This window comes from Protopterus annectens, chromosome 8.part0 (assembly GCF_019279795.1).
Source record: "Protopterus annectens isolate FY-2018-M chromosome 8.part0, PAN1.0, whole genome shotgun sequence".
NCBI lineage: Eukaryota > Metazoa > Chordata > Ceratodontiformes > Protopteridae > Protopterus > Protopterus annectens.
This window is the reverse complement of record NC_056741.1, coordinates 198,571,598-198,588,134: the sequence shown is the minus strand read 5'-3', so window position 1 is coordinate 198,588,134 and position 16,537 is coordinate 198,571,598.

The window sequence follows — 16,537 nt, the reverse complement described above, 5'->3', positions numbered from 1 at the left end:
TATTCCACCCCCACATATGTGGCTCTCCCCACTCACAGTATGCAGTGATATGAGAAACTGTGTGATCTCATTGGGCATGTCAATAGTTGGTCACCAACAATGACATCCCTCAACCTCTCATTCCAATGTATCCTGTTGACTTTATAAAGGATTGTTCCAGAACACAGTCAGTGACAGGCCTCCCAAGATCTATTGTGATCTCCCACAGTATTAATCATGTTGGTGTGATCAATCCACACTTCATTTTCCCCCACTTTGCCTGCCCATCCAAAGACAATCCCTCCATGTTGGACTAGAGCATGTATTACAATTTCATTTCCTGTGGAGAAAAACAGGCAGCTCCAGGTCTGTTTGCCTTCTGGAAGACAGGTATATGCAAATAATTAGATAAATGTGAGGGCCCACATATGTTTATAATTACATTAATAGCTTAAGCCAAGGTACCCTCTCTGCATTCCTGTGCACTGCCAACTTCTAGGAAATAGTCCCTGTCCTGTATAAAATAGCATATATGACATGAAAACATGTCAGGATACATAGGATTTGGAACAACATAACTTGCGAAATCTGTAGAGGTTGTCTATGGGATATGAACCCATTACAGTGGATATCGCAAGAGGGGTGGTTCATCAACAACAGCACCATGCCATACAATCCACACACTCCACATGTATTTCACTTTAACATCCTACACATAGCATATATGTAAATCAAAAATGTTTGATGACTGTTACACAGCTATTGTCAGTGATTGAAATGCAACTACAGCCTAAACAGACAACCTGTGTAAAAAAAAAAAAAAAAAGACATATTAACCTGAACTTTTATACGTGGTTAGGTTATATATCAATAGTGAAGAGTAAAAAAGACATATTAACCTGAAGTTTTATACATGGTTAGGTTATATATCAATAGTGAAGAGTAAATGCTATCCCTATTAACAGTGATTATCTGTACATTATCAGCTGAACAACTTAAGTAAAACATCAGAAAGCCTTCATATCCAAAAGTGTACTGTAGACAGTACATGGTAAATGGACATAAACACAGAAATATTTAGACTGAGGCAATATGTCTGCTACATATTTTAATAAATATCCATATGATTACTAGAAATACAAACTACATAGCAACATATAGATAATGTCAGAATTCATAGGTTTCCATACATATGCCACAGACTGTACCGAGTCACCAGTAATATATATTTATTTATTTTATTTATTTATCATTTTCCACAGAGCCTGTTTTCAGCGGAGGCAGATGCATGTCTTTGGAATGTAGGAGGGGGTACCCCGAGGGAAACCCACGCGAACACAGGGAGAACATGCAAACTCATACATATACAGTAAATTGTTAATGAATCCCTATGTACTTTTCACTGATGCTGTTTACATTTTTCTGTACAAGAGCATATGGGGAACCACTGCTTGTTAGTGATGCATATATACCTACTTAAGCAACTTTGCAGTCTGTGGCTACCACCCCACTCAAAGCGTCTAACAAGGAATCAGTACTGCAAAACTAAACAAGGATATACATTTTGAGCCTCAAGAGCAGGAGCACACTCAAGCAACTCTACAGTCTGCGGCTACCACCCCACCCATACAGTCTAAGAAGGAATCAGTACTGCAAAACTAAACAAGGCTAAACATTTTGAGCCTCAAGAGCAGGAGTACACTCAAGCAACTCTACAGTCTGTGGCTACCACCCCACCCATACAGTATAAGAAGGAATCAGTACTGCAAAACTAAACAAGAATATACATTTTGAGCCTCAAGAGCAGGAGTACACTCAAGCAAATCTGCACTAAACAAGGCTATACATTTTGAGCCTCAAGAGTAGGACCACACTCAAGCAAATCTGCAGTCTGTGGCTACCATCCCACCCATACAGACTAAGAAGGAATCAGTACTGCAAAACTAAACAAGGCTATACATTTTGAGCCTCAAGAGCAGGAGTACACTCAAGCAACTCTGCAGTCTGCGGCTACCACCCCACCCATACAGTCAAAGAAGGAATCGATACTGCAAAACTAAACAAGGCTATACATTTTGAGCCTCAACAGCAGGAGTACACTAAAGCAACTCTGCAGTCTGCGGCTACCACCACACCCATACAGTATAAGAAGGAATCAGTACTGCAAAACTAAACAAGGATATACATTTTGAGCCTCAAGAGCAGGAGCACACTCCAGCAACTATACAGTCTGTGGCTACCACTCCACCCATACAGTATAAGAAGAAATCAGTACTTCAAAACTAAACAAGGATATACATTTTGAGCCTCAAGAGCAGGAGTACACTCAAGCAACTCTGCAGTCTGCGGCTACCACCACACCCATACAGTCTAAGAAGGAATCGGTACTGCAAAACTAAACAAGGCTATACATTTTGAGCCTCAAGAGCAGGAGCACACTCCAGCAACTATACAGTCTGTGGCTACCACTCCACCCATACAGTATAAGAAGAAATCAGTACTTCAAAACTAAACAAGGATATACATTTTGAGCCTCAAGAGCAGGAGTACACTCCAGCAACTCTACAGTCTGCGGCTACCACCCCACCCATACAGTCTAAAAAGGAATCAGTACTGCAAAACTAAACAAAGATATACATTTTGAGCCTCAAGACCAGGGTCAGTCCACCCAGGCATTCTACTTGTATGTGTTATGAGAGTGAAGCTATAACATTAGCAGTGTTTCTTAGTTGTTCTCTGCATGCTAATAAAACTGACTGTTGTAGCCTTATGTCCTCCCCCCAGCTAGTACAGTAATACTAACTGTTCAATAGACAGTATACATTTAATTCAGATCTCTGTGATTAAATTAACCATCAAGAAGCCCTCTCAATGCTTTCTGTCTTAGTTTGTATCAATTGAGCCCTAGCTGTTTATTTGCAACTATATACATCCCCCTTCATTGCTAATGTATCTCCCTATTCTAATCTGTGCACAAACTGGTTACTAATCAGCAAGTCAATGTGCACACTCCCAACCTTAATAAACTTTGCTGTCTCTTCCTCCCTCACTTTACAGTTAGAGTTTGAATTATTACTCACCCCCTATGAGGCCTTCACTGATAGATTTCCACTGATTGCCTCTCTGGTTTCACTGGTTCCTTTGCATTCCACCTGGTTTACAACCTTTGTGTTATCCCCCTCCCCAATACTAAGTCTATATTAGAATCTTGCTGAGCATGAAGCCATCTTTAAATTACTGGTTTCCCACCAGGACACAAGTGCTCTTCAGCAATTGAATTCTACTTGCTGGAAAGCCATTAGATCTCAGGAATTGGTTTAAAGTGTTCTGATTTGTAAAGTAACACTTACTTTTTGCTGCCCATTACTCTTATCTTGGTGGGCTCTGCCCCACTCTGTTCACCTTCGCCAACACTCAGGCTCTCTCCACTCCCTTGCCCTGCTGCCAATTGCCTCCCCACTACCTCTACATTTATAGTAATCACAACCCCACCCACAGCTCAACTTCACATCACCTCCACCAATCACAGCTCCTCAAGTCAGATCACATACCACACCCACTTGATCCATCACAAAATATTCTCAACCACTCTCATTCCCGCTAGGCATTATTACATCACCCCACACTACTTACCCATCCACATATAGTGCAACCCTATAATTCTAATCCACACCTCCACCTAGAACCAACTTAAACTTTATAACCATGACTATAACACAACTAAGTCTAATCTGTCTTCTCATAATTGTTTATAACTCCACAAGTTATCACTCTAGTAATATCCCTAAACTTAGTAGCACAACACAATATTATGTACTTTCATATACAGACACCGATCATTATAATAATATCTGTCCACAGTTGTGCAAGAACTACATAATAGACCAATTCAGAACTAAACACATATGCTCTCATTCCCACTCCAAAAAACACAATACTTTCTTACACTCATCATCAAACTCCTTCCGTATCACCATTTTAACACCAGGCTCACCATAAGTGGGGACATCCACCCCAACCAATGCACAAATCCATCCTGTCCAACGCAAACTGGTCCAACACAATTGTCAGAACATAATACCCCTACTATCTTCATCCCTGGGCAAATCAACAACAGCAGCAAAACCAACCATCTTTTAATGCTAAATATTAATATTAGAAGTATCAAAAATAAAATACCTGAACACCAGGCTACAATAGCACACTACTCCCCAGACATAGGTGCTTTAACAGAAACCTGGCTAAATAAAAACATAGCTAACTCAGAAGTTCTCTCCTACCGGCTACAATATCATTAGACAAGACAGACCATTTCTCACAAGAAACCCTTATTATGGAGGATTTCAGCCTAGATTGGTTCACCTGTATATCAGAACAACCAAGTAATCTAATAAATCACCATGACTACCAGTAGCTAGCCCAAATTCCAACTAGATGTGATAAAAAATCTAAAAAGGAATCCTTCCTTGACTGGGTCCTAACTAACAACCCCACGTTGTACCCCCACACAAGCAGTCTCCCAGACACTTTAGGTGACCACAACATGATATACTTTATACGTAGTAGAACAAGCATATGCAAAACCACTAACTATAAATCCACTAGAAACACAATAAATATCTCTCCTGAGGTCCTTAATGCTTTATTTACTCTGTAACTGTGACTGGACCCCCCCCCCCAAAAAAAAAAAACCCTCCTACTTGACCAGGCTGTAGTATATTTCAACAAAAAAATTCTACAACACTTTGACACTGTCATTGCATAAAATCAAGGTTAGAACCTCTGCAAACCCCTGGCTCAGTAAAGAAACCAAACAAATCCTGGCTTTACTATCAAAACCCAAAGAAACACAAAGACTAATGAAGTACCAAGAACTGTGCTACTGTGCAAAAAAAATGCATTAGGTTGGACAAAAAAATCCTACTACATGACATTACAAAATAAACAAGAATATACATTTTGAGCCTCAAAACAACAAACAATGCCCCAAAACTTTGGAAAAATATAAACCAGCTACTAAAACCCACCAAAAAGGCTACCCCAAACTGACCATGCCTGACACTAAAGCATCGAAACACAATTCAACTCCCATTTTGTGAACTCAGTTCTATCCTTAGTATCACAGGACAGTTCCAACCTCACTATCCCCCCAACACAGATAACACTAATACAAGCTTTGCCTTCAAAAAAGGTTCCACCACTTCAATCAAACTAAAAACCTCATTAACAGCAGCTGGCCTATTCCCCAGCTATTTCTTGAAAATCACAGCAGATGCTATGGCTATCCCAATCTCCACTCTCATAAACAGATCAGTTGTTGAAAACCATGTGCCCAAACTCTGGAAAATATCCTATGTTACACCCATATATAAAGGCGGGACCTCCACTGAACTTAATAACTACAGACCCATTGCTATACTCTCCCCCATGGAGAAAGTCCTAGAAAAATGCATCCATACCCAGGTGCTAAAATATCTCCTAGACAGCAACATCCTGTCACCTACTCAACATGGTTTCAGACCTGCCCATAGTACCACTACAGCTCTCCTCTGCTTCACAAACACAATAAACCATCTCAAAAATGAAGGCCTGCAGATGTCACCTCTTTTTTTGGATATGTCCAAAGCATTTGACACAGTCTTGCACCAAATCCTGCTAAACAAAGTAAACCAGTATCACCTATCAAATTCCACTCTTGCCTGGTTCCAAAGCTACTTAACTGACAGGCACCAAGCTGTGAAATGGGACAATTCTCTCTCTCCTCAGCTGCCCATAACTATAGGAGTCCCACAGGTTTCTATCATAGGACCACAACTATTCACAATCTTCACAAATGACCTCCATACCTCCACACAGCATGCATCTATCATTCAGTATGCACATGATACTACCTTAATCTGTGCTGCACAAAACATTCCCACCCTCCTGCAAACAACTCAACTAGCATTCTCTGATGTTGAAAACTACCTTACCAAAGCCCAACTTATGCGCAATCAAAAGAAAACTCAGCTTATGATTATAACCAGTTCTAACAAAAACACTGATAACAGTCAATTCACTATCTACTCCACAAATGCTACTCCAGTAGTTCTAGTGGCACAGGCTAAGCTATTGAGAATAACCATAGACTCCCACCTAAAATTTGATAGTCATCTCAACTTAACTATTAGTAAATTACATGCCAAACTGGGATTACTCAACTGTATCAAACCATTTCTTACCAACAACACAAGATCAGCCATTGCTTGCACACAACTTCTACCCACCCTACTCTATGCATCTCCCTTTCTGACTAATCTCAACAAAACTGAACTAAGCAAAATGGAAGCCTGCTATAACAAAATTGCCCGCTTCACTGCAAATTTCTCATATAGAACTCATCACTGTACTGCTTTGAGACAGCTACACTGGCTTGAACTGCCCAACCTCCTAACCTACAATCAGCTCTGCCTCTGTCATTCTATTACCTCCCCAATAAGCGACCTGCCCTCAAAAACCTAGTACAACATCACTCAGCCAAAAGTCGTCTTAGATCATCAAGCAAACTACTACTAGAAGTCACCAATAGCTAATAGATTTGAAGATGCACTATGTAGTAGTTCAGTGGATACAAAATGGAACTCTCTCCCCACTAGCATACAAAACACATCATCCAAAGCCACCTTTAAAAACCTTGTTAGGCAACATCTCAAGCAAGGTTGGCAGTGCCATGACTGCTCCCCAGGCTAGTGAAAGTGGATAAGGTACACATATTAAACCAAGAGTACTTGATAATAGTTTTCACTCTTACTCACAAACACTGGCTAATGTACAATGTATGTACTTTACCTGTGTACTATGTATGTATTCTACCTATGTTCCAAATTTCAGTGGTGCACCACAAATAGATTCATAGATTCATAGATTCATAGATTCATAGATTAGTACTAAGCTAACTGCCCTGCCCATGCCATTTAATTTTAAGCTAAAAGTATCCTTTTGTGAGACTCAAACCCTGCACCTTGTGCTTGCAAGGCAAACACCATCTATTAATCTATTAATAACCTTTATTTTTAAATTACTATTTTCTTGTTTGTTCTCTCTACTTTAACTGCTGATGTGCTGCATACCACTGTAAAAACATGTCTACTGTAATTTGTGATCATGTCTAAATAGTTAAATGTATCTGTAATTTTTCTATGTGGAGCTTTTCTCCCCAGGCCTCTGCTGAAAAAGGGCCTTTTCAGCTCAGTCAGACACCCCCAGTTAACAAATGTAAAATAAAATAAATGTTGTTTGTCTTTTCCCGGTTAGGGGTCACCACAGTGGAACTCCGGTCCGCTAATGAGTGGCAGTTGGTTTTTATGGTGTCAAGTTGCCAGCCTGATGCCCAACCTTCAACGAAGGCACACCCATTCAACACATGTCTTTCAAATGCCCACTTGACCGTGGGGAGGACATGCAGACTCCACACAGCAGACACTCCCAACCCAAGCCGAGAATCGAACGAGAGACCCACTTGCTGTGAGGCGACAATGCTACCGTTGCACCACCGTGGAATACATAAAATAAAAAAAATAAATACATAAATAAAATAAATAAATAAATAAAAATAAAATAAATAAATATGCATACAGGTTAATCCTGCATCCCTCAAGTAAGTTACCTACATTATTTATATTGAACACAATTTTCCATGAATGCAAAATATAAGCATATCCACATAAATTTCTAATGAGGAATGATAACATAGGTCTATAAGGAGAGAAACACAGGACACCACAATAATGCTAGCAGGTGCAAAATTACCTTTACCATTACATGTGAGTCAGATATTTCTGAAAATAAGACTAGCTATGTGAACACAGCGTTTAAGTTCCATTTGCACCATACATAATGAGGTTCATTAAAATTCAAGGTTTTGTATCCCATTTGCACATGTCTGTAAGTTCTTGAAGTCTGGTGCATTAACTATTATCATCCAATGATCTGATACCATAAGAGCCACTTTTAGATTTTGATTTTGATATATTTACAGATCAGACCATTGCTATGTGTGAACTAAAGGGAATATTAGTGAGCAATTTATTGAACTGTGATCTGTGGACCTTTTCCACATTATCATCGTGATGGCTAATTCTAGCAGCCTTCAACATGCGCAGGTACCCACTTGGACTGAGGACACCACCCAGATGCCGATCATCTACAATGGAGTAGAACATCGCATGAGATCCTGACCACAGAACTTTGCAATGATTGATGCTCCCATGCAATTCGGTTTCATGTATCAATACCATGCGTGAATCTACAGGACTGGAGTGAAGGTTTACTACTGCTACAATAACATGCATCACGGGGATGCTGAGGATCTTCATCAGAGGGTTGCTGAGCTTTGGCGACAGTCAGTGGATGCCTGTAGTATTTGTCACACTCCTACATATACCTGTACATTTATAAGGAAATCAGAGATATAGCTGTGTTCCATAAGTCAGATTAGCTATCTGCTCTAATTACCTCATCTGGATAATCAAGAAGGCAATGGGACTGATCTTCCTGTAACCATGGTTTCAATTGCCATGGGGTTTGTTTATTTATTTTTGTTAATATTGTTAATCATGTACATGCTATTAAACATTTTCCATGCTTCTGTTTTCAGACATATAAGTACATCATTTGACATGTCCAGCAGGTTCATGTATCACTGCTGCATAGAACCCCTAAACTGTTGATGACTGCGCATTTCTCTGTTATCCATTATAAGACTATTACACACCGTACTTTGGTATGTCTGAATGGTAACTCAAATAGACATACCTTAGTCCATTCTGCTTTATAAAATGAACAGTATTATTAAAATCCCATTTGTTTAACACAAAACCACTGAAGGTCTCATTGTCTGCCCATATCTTCTATGTTGTAAAACTTGATGCTGACAATTTTGTGGAGCATGAGGTCCTATGGTGTTTAGTCATTGGATCTTTGTGTATTCCTCCATTATCCGCAGGACTACTGATATTTATTTATTTATTTATTTATTGATTGATATTTGATTTCCAGGAATGTCCAACTGGGTAGAAGCCCATTTTCAGTGGATGCCTGGGGAGAAAAGCTCCAAATTATTACAAAACATTTTAAGAACAATAATTTTACAATCTTCAAAAATAAAACAAAAATATTTGCAGTTTAAATAATTATGACAAGTTGGACATAATATAAAAACATTGGTTAAGAATTAATACAAGTTATATGACAATCATTTAATATTTAGAGAAATTTTAGACAATTTACAGAAAAAATAAAGGTAGATTAGTCTAATGCAAACAGGAATTGCAATATGAAGTGAGGGAAAAAAACAGGTTTGTGGCATATTTAGAGAGAAAGTCAGAGAAGAAAATTTGATAGAAGTAAGGCAGTACATGAAGAAGGGAGAGTAGGGAGGTATAAGGAATGAAAAGGTACTAACTCACATTAAGGGATGCAGTTTATCTTGGTTTTGAGCAATAACAGAGCCAGATTTTAGCTCAGAGTGGTTTTAACAGATGATAGGGAGGGTATTGACCTGAAGGATACATTTAAGGAGTTTCAGGCCTTAGCAACCTTGTATGAGTATAGACAATGGCCAGCAGATTTCATAGGTTTGTAGACAGGACATCCTTGTCACTGGAGTGCAATGACGACTTGGAAACATACTTTTTTTTTAGTATTGGACAGAGAGATGGATGCTGGATAATTTATAGGTGATAAGAAGCTGTGAATATTTATTTTTTATTTATTTTATTTCTTTATTGACATTTGTTAACCGGGTTAGTCCAGCTGGCCTGAGACCCATTTTCAGTGGAGACCCGAGGAGAAAAGCTCCAGCTGCAACCAGTTTACAGTATATAGACATTCAGTTAACAGTACATAAAAATTTCAGTTTATAATACATGAGTTCATTTTACAATTAATATATGTAGAGACTCGCAGTGTAGATTTTGTTTGTTTTTTTTTTTTTTTTGGCATAGTGCATGTTCAGTAAAATAGTATTGTCAGAGCTATTAATGAAAGTCTGAGGAGAGGACTAATTGAGATGTGAAAGATGAGAATGCATGTGAAAGATAAGGGTAAGGGATAGTAGTGGAGTTATGTAGGGTCATGACATGTACAAGTTTTGGTGTTAAGTAAATGAAGTCTGAGTTCCTTTTAAAGTGTATAGGTTAAGTAATGGAGTGTATGTGTGTTGGAAGTTTATCCCATGCTTGGGATATGGAGGATTTGTGCAGTAGTTTACCAATAGTTTTCTTAGGTTGGTAAATGTCTAGGAGTTGCTGGTTTGAGGTGCGGAGTGTGCGAGTGGGGATATAGGTGGATACTAAGGTGGAAAGAGCAGGTCAGGAGGATTGTTTGTGTAGTATGGGGTGAACGATTTGAAATATGTTAGTGGATGAGGCAGTTCTAACCAATTTAGGCTTTTTAGTACTATACAGTGGTGGGTTCTGAAAGGGGTATTTGCTGCAAATTTAGCATCTTTATTATAGCATTTTGTTTAAGTTTTAATTTTTGTGAATCCTATAAGTTACTGAGGATGGGAACATTATAAATAATGAAATAAATCAATCAACCACAAACCAAAATCCAAAACAAATGGTCTGGAGTACAAGATACCAGGTAGAAATATAGTAAAACAGTAATCAGGATTTATTATACTTTGAAAACATGGCCAATAATTAAAATCCAACCTGGATTTTAATTATTGGCCATGTTTTTAAAGTATAATAAATCATGATTACTGTTTTATTATATTTCTGCCTAGTATCTTGGACTCCACACCATTCATTTAGCATTATAAATATGTTTGAGGAGGAGATAAGTATTGGCCAGTATAATTTTAGGTGCATTGGTGAGGAAATTTCTGCTCTGTAAAACATCTGTAGTTGTTGATAATGTTTTCTTATGCAACTTTGTATATGCAAGTTGAATTTAAGATGAGAAGTGACTTCAATGGTTGTATTATCAAGAGAGAGTATTTTATTTATTTATTTTTTTTCATGAGAGATGGATGTGGGGGAAAAAGTGATGGTGTGATCTTTTTTGGGTTGAGCATGGGTTGTGAGTTATGAAGCCATGTTTCAGTGGCTATTAAAGCTTCCTGAGTAGGTTTTTAAAGGAGTGCCATGTTGTCAGATGTGAGAGAGTGGAATCATCATTCTAGTAGAGTGGCCTGTTGTTTGGATTTATATAGGGGTGTTGGTGAAAATGTTAAAGAGGAGGGTACCAAGAACAGAGCCTTGTGGTACAATGGTGGTGACTGTGAGGTAAGGCGAAAGTGTGGAGTACCATTTTACTGACTTATGACTTATTGGACAGGTAGCTTTTGAACCACAGAAGGGGGGCTGAGAGATACCTAGAAGTTTGCTTTGACAAACTGTGTCAAAAAAGTTAGACAAGTCTAGAAATAAGAAAAATACTAGTTTCTGATATCTCTAGCTTTATTGACTATCTATATAGGTTAGAAGGGCTGTGCTAGTACTATGGGAAGGATGGAAGCCATGTTTTGTAGGGGATAGGAGTTTTCCCTGCAGGAGATAGTCTAGCAATTGTTTTTGAATATGTGTTTCAAGTATTTTGGCAAGGGGAGAGAAGATTGCTATATGTCTAAAGTTATTAATGTCTTTTGCATCCTTGGTTAAAGATGCTACACTATCTATATATAGGAGTTGAGCGGTATTGCATTTTCAAGTGGTGAGTCATTGGAGAGAGGGGTTTGAGTTGCATTTTTGGCCAAGATGTAAGATTTCTTTAATGGATGTCCAAACTTTTTAGGGTTGTGTTTAGTATTATTCTGAAAGTTATTATAGTACAGTTTTTTTGTCTTCATTTATTTGCTTTTTAGTACGATTGTGAATCATTCTGCAATTTTCAAGATATTGTAGTATATTTTGACATTCTTTCCATTTTTCTCTGTCCTGCATTAGCATTCTACTCTTTCTATATAGCCAAATTGCATAATTTATTTCAGAAAAGGGTTTATTTGGGAAAAGTAAATGATACAATGTGGAATAGATAGGTAGGATTGGGCAGGGTTGTGATTATGAATGGGTATAGTGCAAAGCAGTATGGGAAGGAGAAAGATACTTTGGAATGAGGCTGAAAAATAAGTGGAGATAGGGAAGTAAGAAACAACAAACAGTAGTGTATGTATAGAAGTACTAAAGTCATTTTGGGAGGGTTTTGGAATAATTGTCACAAGTGAAATATGTATGTAGGAAGTATAATATTAAGGTAAGCAGGGTGGGCATGAATTGAGTGTAGGGTAATAGAGCAGATTTTCTATACTCTGTTCAAATTATAAATAAGAGCAAGCAGTCTACTGCCAGTAGAAAGCAATTATCAAAGAAATGCCAAATTAAAACAAGTTTTCTGTCATTTTCTGGGGCTAAATAATTGGTATATTTGTAGTATAATCTACACAATTAACAAAGAGATGCTAAATTACAAGTTTTCTGTCATTTCCTGAGGCTAAATAATTGACCTTTGCAGTATAGTGTACTGGTCAAGAAAAAGGGAACAATGGTCAATTTAGTAAGAGGTCCTTAGAGTGCATGAACTACTTCACAGACGCTTTAACTCATAGACCAGTCATGTATTTAACTGAATAAGTTAGTACACATCAAGGTTCTTCATGATAAATGTGCTTACATTATTAAATGACAACATTTTCAGTAAACTTGTAGGAGTAGGGCCTCTTGGCAGATCTGCAGTATTCAGGTCAGATGCAGTGACTACATGCTCTGAAATGAAAGAAAGTGAAAAACTGTACTAAACTGTAACATTATACTGAGGCAATAAAGTTACTACTTATTATACAGAAAGAGATGGTGGAAGGGCTGCAGTAAGCCAAAGCAAGAAAATACAGGGGAAATATGAGACTAGGGTAAGGGTAAAAAAAGTGTCTGTGTGTAAGCTAAAACTAGTTTTAGCAAGAAATATACTTTTAGAGAACCACAGTAATGCTGTGTGAATATACAGTTGTATTAAGCAAATTGTCAGAACATGTCACTACACTGATAAGCACAATATAAAACCATCACTTAGTAAATATTCATGGTATTAACCGGTACATCAAAACATAACAGAACAGCAGTAATTCACATTACATACATGTGTAAGGGAAACATGCTTAGCATACATAAAGCTTATCCAATCTGAATGAAATAGTTACAAATACAGCTCATTGCCAATGACTTTTCACTGTTTTACACAGTCTTAGAACAAATATAAATGTATTAACATATGACACATACAAAAAAAAAATCTTTTGCACTTTATTCATCTGCTTACTGCGTTTGTGTTTTTTCCTACTTTATTATTTATTTTGCTCTTGCTGCCTATTCTTAAAAGTACTTAATAGCATTTATTCTGCTGCATTTATTACTGCTTGTTAGTAGCCGGTTAAATTGTAACTGTTATTCTAAGCCTTTGGATTATGCACTTGAGCTTTAGACCAGTTGTTTCACATTAGGAATGTTTGTGGTCTCCACTGTTGTGGCAGGACAGGAAGCTTACATCCTTCTGAGTTGGGAGTTGCTGATTGAAGGCTTAGTGTCTGTTGTAAAGTGTACTAGTTCTGGTTTAAGCACTTGGAATTTGGGCCATTTTTTTACATTAAGAAGGTGTGGTCTGCATTCTTGTGTGAGGATGGACTCTGCCCTTCTGAGCTGGGAATTTCTTGTCACAGGTTTATTGTGCCTGCTTATTTGAACTGTTTCTTTCTGAAAATGGTGCAGCTTGTTGCTGCAGCATAGACCAGATTCAGGCCTGCTGAATCTAGCTTTGTTTGTATAACTTGAGCACTGACCCAGGCCATCTTTTTTTGGAGAAGGTTCCCCTGCACCCTAGCAGCAGGAGTGTGCAGTTAGAACTTGTCTGATTGAAGACTGCTGGAGCAGGGCCCTGTTTTGAACTTTTTTCTGGTTAATTGGGTAACTTGTTTAAATCAGTTGTCCGTTTTCTATTGTTTTATATATATATATATATATATATATATATATATATATATATATATATATATATATATATATATATATATATATAAATTGCATTCTATTCATCTGCTTTTACTGTATTTGTGTTTCTTCCTACTTTATTACTAGTGGCATTGACTACAACTCTGATCTGAGATATATAACAATAAGTATCCTTTTCTGTGCATTTAAAGAGTTTTTTTGATTTTATCTGCTTTATTTTCTGAAAAAAATAGACTTGTTTCCTGCCTTTCTAAGCTAGTATAGTCCAGTTTTCAGGTTAAGTGCTGAATTCAGGGCTGTGTTACAAATCTCTGTGTTTGCCCATACCTTACCTGGATAGAAGGAAGTTTTTCTGTTCACCTGTGAGAGAGAGGAGCTTTGAGCAGCCTATCTATCCCTGGAAGAGTGGTTTCACCCCAGAAATTAGTAGTTTTATTGGCCATTTTGGGCTAATTTCTATCTCTTTCATTTCCCTGCTATTCCCTTGGAATTAGACAAACTTTCAACTTAAGCACTCAAGCCATTCATTTCTCAGCCCAGCACTTGCTCAAAACTCATAGCAAGCACTTATAAACCCTAGCACTAGACCCTTCTATACTGTACAGAAGACAAGGCTCTTTATTCAGCCTTACCAGCCATTCAGTAAAACAGTTCACTGTACCTATCCAGGCATGTCCCAAGGCAGTTTCAGGCGTACTCTCCAGTCCAACTGGTGAATCTGGGCATTTTGAGGCAATGTTACAACTGCTTCATGTACACAGACAAAGCTCTCCTCCTACCACCAAACACTAATACATGTGAGAGATGCATTTATACAGCCAAACTGTAGGCTAAGCTCCCTCAACCCAAGACTGGAACTGACAGTCAAGAGGAGAAGGAAAATACTTGCATCACACCACCAGTCTCACATAGACCCATTAAACTAGCACAGGCAAAAAACACACATAAATACATGAAAATATACTCAGAGGCTCTAAATAAAAATCTGCAAAAGCAACAGAGACCTCCAAAGCAGACAGCCAAGCAAACTCCACCCACCAACACAAATCATGAAGCACATACTTCACAAAACCAGTGTGCCATGCAATCACAGCCCTTAAGGCAAAATAACATACCCAACATACTAGTAATAGATGACTCTATAGTCAGGCACACTGACGTCCCACTCACTAGGCTGAATAAGGAGAAGGTTAATGTTAGCTGCCTGTCGGATGCCAGGATCCGCCACATAACACAAGCACTCAGGTCACTCCAGAACAAGTATAAATATGACTCTGAAATAACAAATGGCAAGTGAAGAACCACCAAGCTGATATTTGTCTTTATTGCATAAAGGGTAGTCTGTTTTCAGAAGTCAGCATTCAGTTTCAAATGATCTTCAAAGACGTTCCACAGGGCTGAAGAGGATGCTCCATCTGGGCATAGCAGTTCAAGCCTACAAAAGGAAAATTGTTTGGATATCCAACGGGAATAGGTATGTATCCGTCAACAACTCTACTTCCAGGGCAGGTGACAAAAAAACACACCATCATGCACACATGCTTTATGTTACCTACCGCCAAAACAGAAACTTGTAGATTCACACAATGACAAAACCACAAGCACTCAGGAGACTCCAGAATAAGTACAAATATGACTCTGTCATTGTCCATATTGGTGTGAATGATCTGAGCCATACCTCCCTGGACTACATGAAAAGAGACATGGAAGATCTCTCTGATCTTGTAGCCCAGGCCAGTATGACCCTGACCCTGAGTAGCATCCTACCCTCACCAAGAATGACACCACAGTATAAAGAAAAAAATATTAATTTCAGCAATTGGCAAAGTTTCTAGTGTCATTCAAAGGGGATCCAGTGTCTGTCCGCCTGGGATGACATGCTCGACAAGCCACGCTGCTTCACTAGAGATGGCTTGCCCCTGTCACCCTTAGGCTTTCGAATACTGGCCAAGGATCTTGCCTCCCCCATAGTGCCTTTTTTAGGCAGGGCTCAAAAGACAAACCCACCACCATAAATAGCACAAGTAACAAAAAACTGAGGGTAATGCTACTCAATGTCAGAAGTCTAAACCTCAAAATGCATGCACTTAAGGCACTCCTCAGTATGGAGAAAATCAATATATGTGCAGCAACAGAAACCTGGTTTAAGGCTCCAGAGAGCACCCCAGCACTACCAGGATACAACTCATACCATACATTTCGGCCACAGAACCCAGACTGAAATACAAAAGGTGGGGTTGTATTCATATTCATCAAGGATACCCACACCTCCAGGTTAGTCGCACAGCACGATGCTTCAGTGATCATCCACGTGCAACTAACAATGGGCAAAACTGCAATTCAAATTGTAGCTTGCTACAGATCACCCACCATGTCCCAGATCCCCCATTCTGCATTTCTGGAAAGACTGGGAAATATAAAGGTCCTACCAAACACCCTAATATTCGATGATTTCAATTACCCAAACATTAATTGGGAGAACTACTCAAGTACTAACTCCCTTGCCCAGCATTTCCTAGAATTTATAAACTCAAATGCCCTGGATCAACTGGTCAACACTCCCACCAGAGGTG